The following is a 20,052-nucleotide window of genomic DNA, read 5'->3' as shown; positions in this document are numbered from 1 at the left end:
TGACATTACAAAAAAAAGATAAAACCAAGTGGATCATGCAGCAACTAATCAATGAAAGCATTATAAAGTATAATGCAAAGATATTTGTGACAATGAGGAGTAACAGACTATAACAGCTCTAACTACACAGCGCAACAGAGATAATTGTCAGGCTCTGAAAGCATTACAGCTTCATCAGCATGTGTCTGGGTTAATTAACACAAGTGTGGAGTGGTGCCCAGGCAGCTGCAAGGCTCCCAGCCCTGGGATGGCCAAACTGGCAGACGGAGTGTCTGCAGGATGCTTTGAGTTGCACCTAAGAGCAGAGGCCAAGGTTGCCTGGCCCAACCTAATACAAATATAAACAAGAAGACTTGGAAATTGCCTTCCTGAAGAATTTTAGATGATAAAGAGGAAGAAAGAATGGAAAAGGAAGAGGAAGAGGAAGAAAAGGAAAGGGGAGAAAGAGATAGCTAGAGGGTTGGGTCCCAAGAGTAAGAAGGAAAAAAAGAAGCACAGTACCTCCCCCATATTAACGCATCAGCTCACAACCTCCTGCCATTTTTCCCAGTTTACACTAAATGCTTGAAGCTTCATATTTGTGAAGGGCTTTGGGGTAAAAAATAGTGCAAAGGGGATGGGAAATATTTTGCCTGGAACAGCCCAGAGTGGCACTGTTCTTCCTTCTGTGTGGTATAAACAACTGCTGCTATTTTCAAGCTGTGTATCATTCCCATCTCTGTTAGAAAGAACTAGGATTTTTTTTTTTTTTTGTATTTTTAAATGCAAAAGAAGTATTACAGTACTATAGTACCTTGTAGTACTGAAAGTTACTAGGGACCGCTTACCCTGTCTTTTAGAGAGTGGAATCAAGACAAAGGGAAATGGATGGTTTGCTCAAGTGCAGAGGAGATGTGTGCCATATAAAATATTTCATTCCAAACCTCCATGGTCTGACTCTGCTGTTTCCTCAGCAGAGATCCACATAAGCAGACCTCTCACTAATTTACCAACACAGGGATAAATAAATCACAGATAATTCCTGCTCCTGTGGCACAAACTCAATATCCTGCCTAGCACAGGGATTCTGTGACTTTCTCTTCCATTTGGATGAGCACTGCAGAGGAATGAAGTATAGTCCAAGATAAATGCCACAGTGAATGAAAATTTATGTGGCAGAATGAACTAAGTTAGCAACGTAGTTCTGGTGCTGAATTAAATATTAAAGTAAGTGAAATTGCTGCATACAGTTTGGACTGCCATGCATTTTAATGTTTAATTCAGAAAGCCTCCTTTTTACAGTTTCTTCAGTTAATCTTGGAGAAATAAAAGACAAAATCAAATGCTGGCCTGCTACAGAAAGTTAGATAATTGCTTGATTCAGAGTTTCTTTCAATTCTGATGTCACAAACTTGTCTTCTGAGCTGCAATTAGAAAAGATTTTTCCCCTAAAGCCTCAGTCTACATGACCTGATAAAAGCTGAGATTTTTTAATTATTATTTTTTTTGTATTTTTCACTTTTAATTCATAGTTTGCTTATTTTTTCCCGTGATAGGTATTTTCAAAAGTATCTGTAAATCACTCCAAGTGCTTAAAAAAAAATAGAGATTTCCAGGATTGTATGTAAAATATGAAGTATTGTAATTGTAATAATTCAACAGGTGATTGAAAAGTATTGAAAAATAAAAGCCATATTATCTGTAAATGTGGAGAAAATTAAGCAGAATGCTCATGAAAAAATGGGAAAAATCTCTTTTTTAAAAAGATGATTATTTACTGGAAAATAAAAATTATGATACATATGTATGAGGCATTTGAAAGAATGTTGCTTTGTTTACAGTACCAAACAGATGAAATCTGAGGAATATTAAATGACATCTGTAAACTTTGTGCAGATTTATAATCCACCGCCTGTATAGTAAATGAGATGGGAATGCAGAGGAAATTATATGTGAGTTCATATCTGAAGATTGCTTGTCACTGTGTCTATGTAGGAGGTAAAATATCTGAAAAAATATGAGGAATTCTAAAAAAAAAAAAAAAAAAAAAAAAAAAAAATTAAAATTTTAAGTTCAGTTCTGCAATATTTACCTAAAGATGTAAGAGCCTGTCGTGAGATCAAGTCTAAAGTTTTCAATCTATTTTTTTCTTGTTGGGAACTTTGTGAGTATGACAACAAGCAATTACAGCCAAGAAAACCAATATAGAAAGCCTTTTCAGTGGGAGCTTTACTGTATTTCCTCCATCACAGTTCTTAGCATTAATCTGTTCCTGACTTACTATTCTGTCCCATTGTTTCACTTTAGAAACTGGTGCCATATCTACAAACTGCTTGTGGAAAACAAATATTTACTGGGATGCTGTTGCAATGTATTTTATTGGACACAGTTAGAAGTATTTCAGTTAGCTACTCTGTTGATATATTTTTTTCTCTTAAGCTTTTATAATATCTATAATATTTATCATATTTATCATTTTATCATATCACATAGAGAAAAAATTTAGGTGGAAAATTATTTGAATCGACTTCATGCTCATGCTTTTTTGTTCCTGATCCCTATATTCTCGATATTTAAAGAGCATAGTCAGGAATTTGACAAATATTTTGTTGTCTAAAATTATATCTTGAATGGAATCCTTGTGATATTTTACATTCACACAGATGGCACATATTTATATTATTTATATTTGTATTTATAAAGTATTTTTATCCTGTAAGCATACAGCCTAGTTTTATTCAGAACATATCCTTCAGTAAAACCATTGCTGATTATGCCAGCTTCAAAAGTGTGATGGGGTGAATCTCTACCCCACGTATCTGAAAAATCAAATTTAGCTTTCCTCTTTCAGCCTTGTGAAACCACATAAAGCACATGTGAAGATGTAGAAAATCTGAAACAAAACAAATGTAGGCAGAGTTTGACCCACAGCAAGTTGGACAGGAAGAAAAGAAACAAAATTTTCAAGCCATGCAAGAATGCAATACTAAACCTGAAAGTTTCTAAGGCTTGTAAGTTTGCAATACCCATCATGTATTGCAACAGGGAGCTTTCAACTAGAGAGGGCGATGTACATCTTTTTGTTAGTGATGACCACTTGAAACAAAGGACTTCCACCTAAAACAGGTAAAATTTAAGGACTTGAGTCTTAACCTGTGCTCTGAAAGGCCCTCTACTCAACGGGCACATCAAACTCATGAGATTTCTGCTGACAGGTCCCTCACTAATTCTGCTCTAAATAGGCAGAAACATTCTGACTTGAGAATCATGTAGGTCAAAATTGCTTAAGAGGTCTGGCCTGAGTGTAAGACCAAGAGATGATATAGGACACAAAAAATTATGTTACAATAAAAGTGAAAATAGAAAAAAAGTGCCTAAATTTTCCAGGTTGCCATTTCCAGATAAGAAATCTGAATATATCTAGTCTGCTTGAAAGGAAAAGTATTATTTATCCATAAAGGTTTGATTAAGTGGAAGATTAATTTTCAACAAAGACATTGAGAAAACCTATTAACTTTCCAGTTTTTGCAATGGAACTTTCCTTTTGTGATTTGTTGTGTGTCTGTGTCTCACTGAGAAGAGAAATCCTCATTTATTACTGTTTATTCTCCGTGTGCCCAGAGGGCTTGGGGTATAAATTAAACAAAAAATTATCTTGTCTACAGGTTTTACCTAGAGCAGTGATGATATGAGCATTCTTGAGCTGTGGAAAAGATGAACAAAAAAGATTTGTCTAATTTGTTTTACAAATCTGCCTATGTGCTGTCTCTATATACTTTACAGTTTTCTTAAAAGGTGGTCTGTGGGGACATGGAAGGGAAACTGCAATTGATATAAATGTCTGCCCAAATATCTGTCTATTTATACGAGGCAACAGGATCATGACAGTCTTTCCCATGAAATGATAGTGATACTTAAGTCTCATTCATTTTCTGGAGTCTTAAAAATTTAGAAATATATCTAGAGAATGTAATAGATTATAGAAATTCAGATGTCCTCAGGATTCTGATGGTTAAACCATTGGAAAATTCAGATTGGCCATCCAATCAGTGAGAAAGGTAATCCGCTGGAACTGATAATAAAGGGTTGTCCCCAGTGAGCATCTGTCAGCCCCTGCTCTTGCTTGCACACTGGCTTCTGGCAGAATTCCAAGTATAACATATTACTGAAATCCTCGACTGCTTTGGGTATTTTCTTAGTCTTTTCCAGATAGTGTCTCTAAGCCTTTTAAATTTACTTTTTTTTCTGGGCTTGCTTTTTCCGGACTTTTCCCTGATCTTCACATACTCCTGTATGTCTTTTATTTGTGGATTCTTGACTTAACTTTCTCACAGTGCAACTAGCTGATGACTATAGTAAATACTTAAACTTTCCTTCACTCATGTTGAAGGCAGAATTCCTTCCCTCTTCCAGCTGAGAAAACTTTGTTTCTTGCCACAAATAACATGACACGGAAATGATAAATGAGTTACATGCGCAGGTACACAACTCAGTGAAAGGTTATACGATAGGAAATTAATGTTTTGGTTGCAGCCCCTCTGGTAGCCCTGATTCAGGTGTATGAATGCCAAGAGAGGGACTATTAGATCTTGATGATGTTCGTCATGTCATGTTCACATTGGTACGCAAGTATGGGTTTGTCACTGATGGTGACTGACAGTCTGTTTATCCTCAATTATAAATTTATGGCCTAGTTGGTGAACCTTTAAAAACTTGGTAATTTGATAATATTAAATAAAAGTCACAGAGGTAGAGTTATTTTGCTGATTCATCCTGCCAGCCACACAGATACAAAAACCTGGCTCCACACCAGGAGTGTAAAAATGACTGAGTTTGTCTCTGGCAAAGAAGGCTCCATATGCTTTATGGACAGTAAAGTTCAGGGAGAAGATTATGTCAAGATTTATGTCTGCTGTTATTTAAGTTAATGAGGGAAATCTATCTAGGGGTAATGCATGCATGAGATCCAGTTGAATTAACTGTTTTAAGAGCATGATGAAAGCCTATCAGGTTGCATATGTTACTAGACTTTTTCTTCTAGTTCTTGCAGTGAAAAGCAAAGTGACATTTCCTTTTTCTCCTCCTATTCATACTTTCACTGAATAAAAAATAATTTTGGAGGTTACAGGATTATGAAAAATTTAATTTGCTTGTAGATTTTAAAGGTTAAAACCCAAAAAAAGTTAGTTATTCCAAGTGGAAATGTGAAAGTCATCTGGAGATGTCAATTTAATAAGAAAAATCAGATTAGAAAATGGAGCTACAAACTAAATGTACTTTTATAATGATGGTAAATTAATTATATTAATGCAGCCCATTTAACATTCCATTTATACATCAAAACCTCGGCAGGTGAAGGAGGTCTTAATCTGATGATTTAAAATTTTTATTATAAATTAATCTTTCGGTATCAGTTTATATTCAACAGTGCATCTGTTCTGGGACTCTATACAGATGCTTGCCTGCTGTCTCTTTGCCAAACTGGAAGTGATCCCACCTCAACAGTGTAAGTACTGGTAGAGAAAACAATCAGAAAATCTTCTGTTCTCCCAGTCATGGGCAGGTACAAAGGCAATCACTGAGCTAGCCTGAGGTCTTGTCAAATGCAAAATAACATTTAATATCTTGGGAGAAAGGAGAGGAATTACATTTTAATAATTTACTGTACTCAGGTAGAGCATGGCTTATTTTCTGAGATCACAAAGGCAAAAACTAAATATCATTGAGTGAGTAAAATTTTGTGACAATTCCAGAATAACTGAAGTAATCAAAATTATAATAATGAGGTAAAAATACAGAGTTACATACAGCTATTGTGACAGAAAGTCCCATGTTAAACTTGGGATGGTAGTTGTGTTAGGTGAGATAAAATATTAAAAGCAACAACCAAGATCAGGAATTCTTTGTATTGGTGTTCCTGCCTTTAGGAGCTGCACTGCACCAGGCATGCCAATTGTAGGGGTATATTTCTTTGCAAGACTGGAGACTTCCATAGTAAGACATCTTTCATTTCAGAGTATTGCAGATATAAATAGATGGAATAGAAAAACTGTTCTGATTCAATGGGTAGAGAAGAACATTATTATCCAGCTAGAGACATGTCAGTCAAGTCTCCCTAGCCTAGATTTGTTGGGCTTTCTACAGCTAATGGAGAAAGAGAGGGACATGTTGTCTATGACCAACTGAAACAATCTTTTTCTGTGCAGGTTCATCAAATGGATTAAGAGAAATTCATAGGTTGTATATTATGACAGACCCAGGGATAACGACTAAAATTAGAGCACTTGGGTAAAAGTAAATGCATTCTCGTTAATGGCTTTCAACTGAGAAATGCAGGTGGTTTTGTTGTTTTGTTTTGTCTCCTTTTTGTTTATAAATTCAGGAATCTATTGTTTTTTCTCATAAAATTGTCAAAAAATAATGCAAACTCAAGGAAATCACAAACAAGGCAGCATCATTGAAATATGCATATTTCTGGAAAAGTGGATATGATGGCACTCAATTTTTCCTGCATACATTGAATAAAGTGAAAACATTAGGCTGAAGTCACAAAGGTCACTAGATTGCTGTGTGTTTTAAGGTACTTATATTACAACATTAAAAAATAAATCAAAAAAATCCTTTACCATTTCCAAAAGCTTTTCTACTGCCCTCAGAAACAGGTTTTTGGTAAATTTTCATTCAAGCTGAATTTTGAATTTTCGCAATTTGCTGTGATAAGACAAAAAATAAGCTTTGTCTTATGGTTTTAATCTATTCCCATATTCTAATCCCACACATAAAAGTACCTCACTCCCGTGAATGAAGAGTGAAAGCAAAAACCTTGTTCTTTACATTGTTTATTCTTGAACTGAATCACATAAACATTTTATAAGCCATAGACATCTAAGAATAATTACTCTGCTGAAAAGGGGCAGGCTGCATAAAAAGCAATAATCAGAACTCGGTGACCTGGTTTTTGTCTTCAGGATGTTTCCTTCTAATGTTATCTTCATTAACCTTCCATTTGATTGGAAAAGTAAACTTTTTAATGAATTGCCTGTTCTGATTTCCTTTTAAAGTTAATACTACATAAAAATCTCTTCCTTGTGATAGAACAGGCAGTGAATTCTTGTTGGTGTCACAAGTGTATGTGTTTCAAGATAAGTTGATAATACTGTCTTGAAGCAGAGTGGAAAAGACCTGGGAGCACTGGAATAAACACAAGAAATTTGAGAAAAGGAAGAAGGCAAGGAGGACCTGAAAGGAAGTAGCTGTAAAAGGAGTAGAGGGAAAGCAAATATTGAAAAGTTGATCAGAAAATTACTGTCTTCAAAGAAATTGAATTTTTGTAGCTGTTGAGCACAAGAAAGATATAAGAAACCCTCAGAGTGATGTGCTTTCTTAGAGAAGGTGGTACTACATTCATATTGATTCACTGAAAGCAGTAGTACTAGAAGGAAAAGTTCATTTCCTTCAGCTCGTGTTTAAGGGAGGTGTATATGGCAGAAGAAGGGCCATTCTGCCTTTCTTAGCATCCCTGATGCTGGCAGGTAGCTGTGTTCTCTTCCTCTCTCTGTTCTAACCCTTTTCAGTTGCTTGCTGTTTATTTTCCCCATTGGTTTTCTGTTTTATGCTACTTTACACATCTTCTTTTAAAATTATTTTTCTAATTTTCAGTCTTCAGACTTGTTTCCATTCTTCTCTGGAGTTTGAAGTCCCTTTTCCATCCAACAGAAAACTGTGTTATTTGGTGTAGAGGCACCCGCTGATCAATGTTTTCTTCTGTAATTTGACTTACTAGATAACAGTATCAGGCGAGGAAAGCAAAAATATTTCTGTGCAGAAGTGGGATCCTGCTTGGTATGGCAACCGTGCCTGTAGAGTAATGTTTGATCTGAGAGAGGAGAAGGTGGGTCTGAGCTGGTTTCTCTTCTTTTACCTGAATATGCCAGTCCTCTCTGGATTTTGCCACTTTGGCTGCATGCTGCATGCCCTTCAGGACTCCCAAGCTAAACAACATTAGCGATTCCTCTACCACAATCCTTGATAAAACAAAATAATTTATTAAAACCTGTAGCTGAAGACTGATCTACATATTCAGGTGATAATTTATTCTGCAGACCTCTGAACACAAAAAGGACATTGAAAGCTGCAGGGATTAGTGGTGAATGTTTGTTGCTTTGCCTTTGTTGACATGGGTCTCTTCAGGAATTTCCAGCCTACCTGATGAAAGTCACAAGGTAAGGAGTCACTGGTCAGTTGTAGCTCAAGTACTCACTCATATAAGTATATTTCCTCCTTGAGGAAGGTTATCTAGACTGTCAAGGTAGTGCTGCTAGTGAAAAGGTATTTTCTCACTGTTGTTTAACAGAAAGAAGTTCTTTTAACAGTGTAGAGGACTTTTAGAGCTGCTAATAAAAAACCTGTTTCTACTTAAAAAAACCGTGGCATCTGTCATTGTAAATGTTGTGACAGTACATTGACTGTTACAAACCAGACCATTCATGTTAGAAGTATTTCAGTCCAAAATGAAGTACAGGAGAGGAGAGAATAATAAAAGTGAAACTAAATTGGGCAAAAACAAGGAGAAAGAAGAGGCTATGAGCAGGCTTATGGCCCTAGGCAATATGTAACTGATGAATGGTAACAGATGAAGTTGTATTCCCATTCTGAATGCAATGTATGTGTTAAATAAATTAGTAATCATCAATGTCCTCCTGAGTTAATTTACTTAGTACAGCAGGAGCACTCCTGATTCTTTCTCTTTTTAGCTCTGCTTGCAGAGTCCTCTGATAGGGAACCACTTGCTGGCAGAGATGCAGAGAGGAGGACAGCTTGAGAGCTCCTCCAGGGACTTCAGAATAATGCTGACCTCTGGATGACAATTGTTGCTGCTGATTTGGTGTTCCTGCTGTGTATCTTGAAAGTGTGGTATTTAAATGTGGTATTTACTGAAATAAAAGTAAGTAGTGTCTCTCTGCCCTTGGAGACTGCTCTTCTACCTTATTGGGCTCTGTTAGTGAAATTTCTTTGTGTGTTGCTTTCACAGTGCAAATAAAAATGTGAGCTTCAGCCTCAGTACTTATTCAAAAAAGCTGGCAGAGCAGTTTTAATTCAGTATCTGTAGGGATTTAGCCACAGTGCTTTGTGTTTTCATCTGTCAAATAGAAATAAAATATATAAAAATAGCTTTTTTGCATAGAGATATGAGCCCTGAGAATTCTCCAACAATTTTTTTGAGCACCTGTGAGCTTAAAGAGGCCTGAAAAGAATATATGGCTTACTTAGCTGCTTGCAAAACAAATGGCATGTCTAGAGGGAGCCACAGTCTAATATGCTTTGGCGCTGTTGTATCCTCCTGTGGTCATTTCTATAAAGAATTCTCAGTATCATAAATGGAAGTTCAAGGATGAATAGTATTCCTTAAGATAAACTTCATCAGATGTAGTGGATAGCTAAGAATAAACCAACAGAAACTTTGCAGTCAGGAAGAAAACTCAGAGCACCTTGTTTTAATTCAGTACCTGACATTTCCTGCTAAAAGCCTAGAATTTTTTTTCCAGTAACTTCTATGATAAATCAATAGAAAAATTGTTGTTTGAGAAGGCCATGATGAAAGAGCATGCTACTTTATAAATGTGGATTGTCATAACTACCTTATTAAAACAAAACCAAACCCCCCACTCTAACTCTCAAAACCTACTGCAGAAGCATAAAAACATTAATTTAAGCAAGCTAAAAAAACCAAACCAAACCAAACTAAAACAAACTAGTATTAAATATGACGCTGGTAAAATAATTCAGAGTTGCTGAATGTAATAAGCAATTCCTAACCACTTTTGGTCCTATTTATTCCCCCTCAGATAGCACTAGAAAGCTGCTGGTTTGTTTAAGTCAAAAAAGCAATTTTAAGTTCTTGATTGGTGACCTTGAGAAAAAATTGTTGGAATGGAAAAGGGAAGAAGCAGTTGGATGGATTCAGGGCATATGCGTCTTGTGAAAGGGGTGTGGAAGAAGGGGATAAAATAGCCCAGTGCAGGCACCAGTAAGTAGAAGAAATGATTGTTTTAATGCACAGCTTTGTACGACATCCATGTGGAACTGGCAATATTTAATACAGAAATCACACAGATGGAGGCTGAATTGTTCAGTAATAGGGCTAGTATAATAACTCCTACTAAAATTAAAATGACAGAATGATTTGCCAAATCTCCCCCCAACAAGTTTCTGTTTGTGGGATGACTTACTGCACTAATGGAACAGAAAAATGTCAAAATTACTCTTTATCTTTCTAAAGACATGGTTCAGCAAGTAGTAGTTTCTTGGAACAAAGACTAGAAATTTGATCTGAGCAAAAGTAACAGGAATAGCCACTAAAATGAAACAAATAAAAAGAACAGATTACATCAACTGGAATAACACCAATTTTCATCAAACCAGGGTTTAAGCAGAGTACATAGAAACAGAGGAGTGGATTATCTAACAGAAAGTAGATGTGCAAAGTTGCATCATGAAATGAGAGGTCATTCCCCAAGATTTTGATGACTCTGCTGTCCACACCTTGGTCTCTTCCTTTTGTGGCTGCACTAAAACCTTTCTTTAGGCTTCTTATGAATTATTTCCCACACTGCCTCCCAGCTGTCTCCTCCTGTTTCTGTAAAACTATTTTTTTTCTGGTAGTATGTTTTTGAACTCTAGTTTTAGTTTTCTAAGTTTTAGTTGTCTAAGGCTTTCATCCCCCAAATACCCATCCACTCCTAGAAAGCACCCTGCTTGTTTTGGATGTGCTGGCACTGGGATTTCTAGTCTAAACATGAGTATAAAAACATTAGTACAAGAATATTAGTACAGTCTACTTCACACAGGATCAACAAAGGGATTTTGGTTCATGCTGCTGAGTATTCTTTTTGCCACGTGAAGTTCACTGTTCGAAAACCTCTCTTGGCGTTCTATTTCCAGCTTGATTGTTATATGCTGCTTCAGCCTGTGAATGGCTGACTAGGCTGAGCATCTACAGTGTGTTTGCTTCTGCTGTGAAACAGCAGAGGAAAGATCATGTCTGTGGGGAGAGAGCTGAGAGCAGTTACATCTTACACTGCTGTAATGAGATCTGACCATCTGTTAGTGTCCTGGCATTAGACATTGTGTGCACTTTATGAAATTCAGATCATAATTTTTTTCATTATTTCTTGAATTAAGAAGGAAATGCTTTCAGCTACAGTAGATAGCAAAAGTAAAATTCCTTATTGCACACTGTACATCAGCTAGTATGGGGAAGTGTCAATGTTAATAAAGCAATGCAAATACCTGAGTTGGGGTGGTTTGTGGTAGCATTTTTTTGGGTTGAGCCCAGCTCACAAATTTAGGCTACTTGGCAAACTGCACCATAAATGGTTTTCATTACTAATGGAACTCTTCAGCCATGTTTTTAATGAGTTGACTTAATGTGAATAACTGTATTTACAGAAGGAACCTTAATTCAATTTGCTAAGGAGTTGACACGAAGAACATATTATTTGCTAAGGAAATTGCTTCTGTATAAAAATGTAGCAAAGTACCATAATGACCTTTTGAAGAAAAATATGCTTCTTTTGTCTCTTCTGTTTTAGTCTTCATTCCTTTTCTATTCTGACTAGAATTGGAAAAGAAAAGTCATAACGCTAGAAACATTTTATGTCTTAGCTCCTTTTAAAGTGGTTTTTCAAACATTCTTTTAGTTCCATCACCCCATAAACTATATTTTGAAAACATTTATCATTACGTTAACTCAGGTCATGAATTTCAGCTTTGAAAAGCATTTGGGTGGGGGGAAGGTTGACTTTTTCTCCACTTCAAAAGCTTTCTTTTGATCACTGCAGTTATTTTTATTTGCACCATTACTATGTTGTGCACCTTATAGTTGTACAAAAACACTATGAAGGCTATCATTAGGCTATGATGTTTGTGTTTAGTTTAAGAGATTACTTGTGTAAGGCTAAATCAAAAATGTGTTGAACTGTGCAGTTTGGTCAGTACAAGAGATGATGCTGGGAGGAACCACAGAATGATAAAGGGTTCTTCTGCTGTTACTTCCTTCAGTGATGAAAGTGATCCATTAGATCCATTACAGATTCAGTGACATGCTATTGTTCTTCACGTTCATTCTCAGCAGTTCTGACTCTGTTGCTGCTGCTTTATCATAGAAATGAAGGAAACATTAGAAACATCATCACAATGTTATGTGGGCTGCCAACATTCCTCTGCAGGCTCCCCTTTCCCACAGTTTATCTCAGCAGCATCCTTATGTAAAGGGTGCCTAGCAGTCTTTCTCCATCACTTGTATGCCTGCTGCCTACACTGGTAGCTCTCTTCTTAACCCCCCTATGGGCCTTGTACAGCTTCTTCAGTCAACTTAAGCTTTGCATTTCTCTTTCAACTCTAGACATCGTAGTGCTGTAGTATCTCAGTGCATGTTCTACATGTTGGCTTTGTCAAGATAATCTCCTATGCCCTGAGGTTTCCATCTTCTGTCTTTTTAGCTTGGAATCATTACATTTTGCCTATGTGCACTATTTGTTGGCTTCTAACACCTAATATTATTCTCAGTCTTCTCTCTCATTCCATTCCTGTCCTGTTCCTAGTCACATGTGTAAATGTCATCCCTTTTGTGATGTTTCAGTGACTCCTGAAGCCTCTTCAGCCTTCCCCCTTAAACATGCAGCAATTTTCAGGTGGCTGGAATTGCGCAGCTGCAAGGAGTGCTTCTGAGTTCAAGGAGAGTTTCTACTTTTTTTTTTTTTTTTTCTTTTTTTTTTTTTTTTTTTTTTTTTGAGATTTGTCTCTGTAAAGCTAAGTGCACGATTAGCACCTTTAATTGCAGTCTTTCAGAAACAGGGACTGTATATATTTTTTTTTGAGCATGTGTGTGTGTTTTTCCAGAAAATGCATTGTATGCTAATTCTGTGCAACTGTTGCTACTTTAACTAACAGGACTGTGGTGGGTTGATGCTGGCTGAATGCCAGATCCTTACCAAAGCTGCTCTATCACTCCCTCTTCTTAACACGACCAGGACAAAAATATCATTAATGCCTTATGGGAGCTGAGATAAGGACAGGGAGAGATTGCTTATCAATTACTGTCACAGGCAAACCAGACTTGACTTGGGAAAAAAATAATTTTACTTACTACCTATCAAATCAGAGTCAGATAATGTGAAAAAAAGCCGAAATTTTAAAAACAAGTTTCCTCTTCTCTCCCTTCTTTCTGGGCTCAAATTTATTCCCCATTTACTCTACCTCCTGCCTGGAGGCTATAGCGTGGGCTCCCCACAGGGTCACAGACTCCTTTGGTCATTCGTATGCTCCAGTATGGATCCTCCATGGGCTACAGGTGGATCTTTGCTCTGCTGTGGGCCTCCATGGGCTGCAGTGGGACAGCTGCTGCACCATGGTCTGCACCATGGCCTGCAGGGGAATCTGCTTCTCTCACATATTGTCACTCCTCTCTCCAGCTGTGATTGCTGCTGCACAGCAGTTTTGCCCATTCTTAGTCATGTTATCCCGGAGGTGTTACCACTGTTGCTGCTGGGCTCAGCCTTGGCCAGTGGCCAGTCAGTCCTGAAGTTGGCTGGCACTGTCTGTGTTGGCCATAGGGGATGCTTCTGGCAGTTTCTCACAGAAGCCACCTTTATAGCTCCCCCTGCTACCAAAACCTTCCATACAAATCTAATACGCTCAAAACCCAGAACATGTGTTTTTCCTGCAAGTACATGGCAACACTGAATGAAAATCAGAGGTTACTGTTGCACATCAGAGGAAACGAGATACTTACTTCTCTGAGCCAGTTTTGTGTTCTGACATTCCTCTGACAGACACCTCTTGTGTAACCAGTCTTGTCTGCCTCAAGACAGTACGTGGTGTCTGAGGGCAGCATCAGGAGATACAAATCTGACATGGTTCACAACACTGTCTTTCCCCCATCTCTGAGACCAGATTTCTGCCGAAACAGAACAAGAGCTCTGCAGAACAGGGAACACACACTCTCCCCTGCATGCAGATGGGGAGCCCAGGCCAGGCTCAGCATGATTCGTCACTGACACTCGAAGTGAAACCTTGTATATTGCTTCAAGCTCAGTAACTCAAAATCAATCATGCACTATTCCGCCTGCAGTTTTACGCAAGCAGTCCTTTCATTTTTTAAAACTCTACAGAACTGGGGTTTTTCCCCTTTGGTGAGAGGGAGTTGAAATGCTGGAACAGGTTTCCTAGAGGGGTGGTTGACACCCCAAGCCTGTCAGTGTTTAAGACACATTTGTACAATGCCCTTAACAAAATGCTATAACTTCTGGTCAGATCTGAAGTGATCAGAAAATTGAACTAAATAATCACTGTGTACCCTGTTCAACTAAAATCTATTCTCTTCCCTTTCCCTTTCCCTTTCCTTCCCTTTTCTCTCTCCTTTCTTTCTCTTCTCCAGGCAAATGTATCATTGTTCTGGACTGACATAACAGTAGAGAGGCTCAGAGACAGCCTAAAACTAAAGAGCATTTAGTGGATGTCTGAGAATTCCAACACTCTGTTACTGAAATTCACTAACTAAAGATATTTTGGGATGATATCTTGACTTCTCCAGATGCCTATAATTTGTAGGAATTTTAAAGACACTGGTGAAAATTGAAAGTATTTTTTAGTAGGTTTTGTAGAGGTAGTATGATTCAGATTTGTCTCTGGTGTAAACATCAAAATTTCAGGAGCTATGTATGTCTGGCATAGAAGTTTTGTGGATGGTGGTTTCTGCTTTTGTATTTCTCCATCCTTTTCTTCCCATGGTTGATGACTTCTGATTGTGCAGTTAAAAAGTCTGGTACATAATGTTTTTACTGGAGATTTTTTTTTAATTAAATTTTTTATTAGAATCATTTTGGCTTTTTCATTTTAGTTCCAAGGCATATGTCTTTATGGTTGGATTCTCCCAACTTTTAATTCTGCATTCACTGAAGATGTTTAAAAGCAAAACCAAAGAGACGAGATCAATTTTTACGGAACGGATGAAAGATGTATGTGTGGTCTTTGATAAATATATCACTCTGCACAACAAAACAAAATTCACTGAAAGCATGCCAGACATGTTATATGAAGTCTGGACCATTCAACTCTTTGAGATCTTTGCCAATCTTTTCAATTAAGGTCTATGCATCCAGTACTAAATTCTTTTTATATTACTAAAGACACTTAAGCAGTGATAGAATAGTCCCATGAATGCTTTACTGGATGGTCAATTCAATTTTTCAAATGACAGACCAAAAATATAATGTGAAATGATATTTAAATTATTATATGGAATGATGTTTGAAGTAGATTTTCCCAGATGTAACAAATTTCTTATACTTTTGTTGGGAATGATGAAGTTTATTGCACTGTCCAATAGTGAAATTATTTGCATATTCACTTCAGTGCTCAAGTTCAAGTGTTTATTTCATTCTTCTGTTGATTTTTCTCATGCATATGATATGTGAAAGGAACGTGGTTGAACTGGGAACAGACAATCCCTTCAAATTGGTCTGTGTAAAGTGCATTTAAAGCTGGAGATTCTTTCTGTATGGATCCTGGGATTATGAAGCAGTTTCACAGTCTATACCATTTAAAAAATCCTTTGATCATGCTTTAGTCACAATTAATAGGAATGCAGCCGTGAATTCACTGGCAGTTTAGTGTGTGTCACTGATTGCTTAAGCCACTTAGGGATTGCAAAAAGCAGTGAAAAATGGTATGTTGTATGAATGTCTCAAACATTTTATATATAGCCTGAGCTTTTCCTTGTGACCTACTGTATTTGAGACAAGATACCAATTAATTTTAATAGGATTGGCTTTGATAGGCTCTTCTTCGCATTTTGATATGTGCAAAGACTGTATAATAAGAGTCTTGCACATATAATTTTATTGGGTGTTATGAATTCACAGACTTCATTTTGGCAATTAAAGGTACTTTTTCTTCTCTGTAGGAAAATTCATTAGATTTACGTAGAGTTGCATTCGGTTTGAGGGTTGTTTCCAGAGTTTATATCTACAAATTAGGTTTATATCCGGCATGCAACACATTTGTCCTGGCAGTTCCAGGAAAAGCAGAGTACTGACAGCACTCTGGGAGCAGAATTATACGATTGCTGGGTAATTGAGACCTTACCTTTAGCTGCAATGTGGATGTAGCATAGCTGCTGTTGCTGCCTGAGCAAATCACCCTGTTTCTTGGTAAAGGAAGGAAAGGGACCAGACTGGATAATAAGCTCTGAGGCAGCACAAAACTCTGAAGTGATATGACTTACTGTGCAAGTGCCACCATATTACTACAAAATACTTAGAATATTGCAGTTGTTGAGCTCTAAGCTTCCTGGAAATGTCCTTCCTTTGATCTTCCACATGAATAGTGGGCGAGGGGAATGGGCTTGTGGGAGATTAGTTCTAATATCAGCACCCATGCTTTTTTTTTACTATGTCTTATTTGTTGGTTATTTACATGACTGAAGTTTTTCCCATTTTATTTATTTTGTTTTTACAAAGTCATTTTATAATGAGATTTGGAGCCTCAACTCTGCCCATGTTAATATTAAGTAGTTAACTGTATTTTTTCAGCACTATTACTAGTATTATCTTTCTCATGACAGTCTAGTAAGACTCGTCCTTTTGGGCTTTATTTTTTTTTTAGTTACTTAAGTACCTACAAAATTCCATTAGTCACATGCTTAAAGTAAAGCAAGTATGAGTGCAGTCACAGTGGCAGGATATAAATGAGGATACCAAATAACATGCTGTGAAGAAAATTAATATATTTCAAAGAGGCCTTGGATGTTGGTATTTAAAATAATCCATATAAACGTGAACCTCTCCTTTCTATATCCTTCTCCACCCTCCAAGAAAAATGAAGAATATTCATTGAAAATGAGGGTGTCATATAGAATGAAAAATATTTATTTCTGTAAATGTATTTTTCCACATTTTTTCCCAGCACATTCATTTTTTTTTTTGTTTGGCATTCCTAACAATGCATATGTGGACCATAATATTATGTCTCTTTCTCATGTAACTTGTATTTTAGAAACTATTCTGTAATGCAGGGGGAAATGATGTATACAAATTAAAATGAAAGAATAAAGAATAAGAATATCTGCAGCCATCCTCCTAGAAATATCTATTTTGCAGTGTACATTTGGTGGATGAAGTGATTCCCAATTGAACCCAACTGAGCCAGGAACTTATTTATGGGTGACAGACATTGGTAGGAATGGAATTTTTCTAATGCATCATAAACTTTTCTCTTACAATGCTCTGGTTTTGCTTCATAGTTTCAGGTGTGAGAAGTGTTGTATAAATCAGATAAATAAACAGGTGGTGTTATATCAGGTCTCATAAGCAGATATTTATGATACATGTTACACTTCATTTTCTTGCCCTTCATTAGGATCTACTTGATAAAAATGAGTCAATATTTTTACAGCTCAGTGATCATGTAAATGCAGTTAAATGCTCAGTATTGTTATGCAACTAATTAGCCCATAAATATTCACTAAATATATGCAAATGATAATGGATGTAAATATGCATAATTCTAAACACATTAGTTGAACAGTCATGTCTATTTAATTTAAAACATTTTTTTTTTGCAGTGAAGTTTCAGCCTCAACATTTTAAAGTGTGCATATCTACTTATTAGATGATGTAAACTTACATGTTCTTTATTAAAGGGGTGCCTATAAGGATGTCTTATGTTCTATTTACTGTATCTCGTAAATGCAGCCTGATGAAGAAAGTTTATTCTTTAGTATTAGTAGAAAGTCTGTTCCATGCTATCCTGCCTTACAGGCTTAGTACACTTCTTGTCCACTAGCTTGCCATATACTCCCAAATACATTGTCATGTGTATAACACAAATTCTTGCCTTTCAAGTCAGACTTCTGCTGTAGCATAAAAATGGCTAGAATTTTTATTGGATACAGATGTCTATGTCCCAAGCCAAATTTTAGAAAGAGTTTTCTCAGCTGGCATTTAATACTGGACACAAGTATTTTCCCAGATTCCAAGTGCTGTTTCTGTAAACATTTGCAGAACAACTCCAGTCTTAGCAGTGATGCATAGTTAAGCTTCTGGCCTAATGCCTTAGTCTAATTGTGATCCAGAAACTCTGGTTTTCTTCCAATTTCTTCATGGGATGCAAAACATGACCATCATGACATAAACAGCAGGATCAGACGGAGTGATTACAGTCAGGTGAAGGAGGGGAAGATGGCAGTAGATTCCTATTGAGTTGCAGTTTTCTCCATAGAGTAGGAAAAGTGAGATACATCCCAGCATTTGTCTGGAGAGTTTCAGCCCTGCTAGTTAAATGATATAGAAAGCAGCTTGTACATGAAGGAGGTGGAGATCATACAAATTTAATTTATCTGGGTTATTCAGGAGTCATGTTTGGTCATTCTGTTGGTCTTGTATCTGAAATGAAGAGGGTATTTGGAGAGGATTTTCCAGTGATCTATAGAAGAGGTTTTGGTACTGGTGACCAGTGTCATTGGGAAATTTTTTCTACTCTCTGGGAACACAAAGGGGTTGAACTAGGGGAAAGATATATATGCATTTTGGTGGCTGAGACCAATCTTTCTGTCATACATGAGTAGCAATTATCTGAGTTTTTAAAGGGCAAAATGTATAAAGCTACAGATAAATCTGATATATGCCTTTTACAGATAGCATGATATTTTTCATAGTGAGAAATAAGGGCACTTATTTCTTAAAAATATTTAATTTAAAGAGACATTAAATACATGGAAGGATGGAAGATAAATATAAATAATCTATTATTGGGGGGTGGAGTTTAATTAAAATAAAATGTTCGTAATATTCAGTAGATCATGCCACAACAAACATAAAGAGATTTATATGTGTTCATAAACTAATTCAGAGTGTGAACACTGGGAAAATTGAATTATGCAGTGTCCTTTCAACATAAGGCATTTAGAATTTATTTATTCAAAAAGGGTCTTTTTTCCATTACATTTATTTACACTGAAACCAAATATCTTCTTTTTTCTCCCTACATTCATGCTGTTGTTATATTTCTGGGAGAGATACTTCTGAAGTATGAAGACTTGGTAAAATGTTTTGACTGAAAAAGTATGATGGGACTGGGCAAGTTTTTAATCTTTAGAAGGGTATAGAAAACTGTCATGGATGACACGACAGCCAAGAAACTCTGAATCTTTTTCACAATGTAGAAATTCTTTTTTCACAATGTTAACAGAAGCTAGGATGTCTGGATTTCTTTTCTATTTCTTCAACAGCTTCCAGAAACAACTACTTTTTGTGTTCACCATGGACAGGTATGTGCTGCAGTTGGCTGGGCAATTTAAATCCAGTTTTAATCCAGCTACTTTGCTCATAGTAAACAAGAAGTTTATGGAACATAATTCAACATATCTTGCTGAATATAAACATATCTGAACAAAAAATTCACATTTCATTGCTATTTTGTCATACAGATGAGGTCACAAGAATAGAGTCAACTTGGACATTTCTGTAATTATTTCTTTAGTTTCAGAGTGGTTTTGTACTGTTGGCAGAAATCAAGAATGTGTATGGAAGGAAAAGCGGACAAGAAAAATGCAAAAGCAGAGTCCAAGAGTTTGGTAGGGTTCCTCAGAGCCAAGAGCAAGATAAACTGTGAGGTATTGATGGATGACAGTTATAAAAGCCCTTCATACAGGTCTAATGCCACTTCAACTGAAATTAACACTGACAAAGGAGGATCAACTTGCAAAAATCCAGAACTTATCTACAACGTGCAGCAGGGTTCTGCAAGAATTGTCATTCTGCAACAGGGTGCATGACCTGTAGTCATCCTGTAGCAGGATCCTTGACCTTTTCATCGACAATAACAGGGAAGTGTCACTGTTGGTTTTCTTTGGCAGCAATTTCAGGAATTGAAGTCTGTTGGCAGGTGAGTTCTCTTGGTTTGTTCTCAAAATTATTAGAACAACAGAAGGTTTTTAAAGTAGGAATAATTTGTGCCCCACAGATGAGCTCTTAGAAGGAGACTGTGCTATACAAGTAGTTTTTTCAAGCACTA

This window comes from Chamaea fasciata, unplaced genomic scaffold (assembly GCF_029207755.1).
Source record: "Chamaea fasciata isolate MVZ Bird 193981 ecotype frontalis unplaced genomic scaffold, bChaFas1.0.hap1 SCAF_1, whole genome shotgun sequence".
Taxonomy (NCBI): domain Eukaryota; kingdom Metazoa; phylum Chordata; class Aves; order Passeriformes; family Sylviidae; genus Chamaea; species Chamaea fasciata.
Note: the sequence above shows the minus strand (reverse complement) of the source record.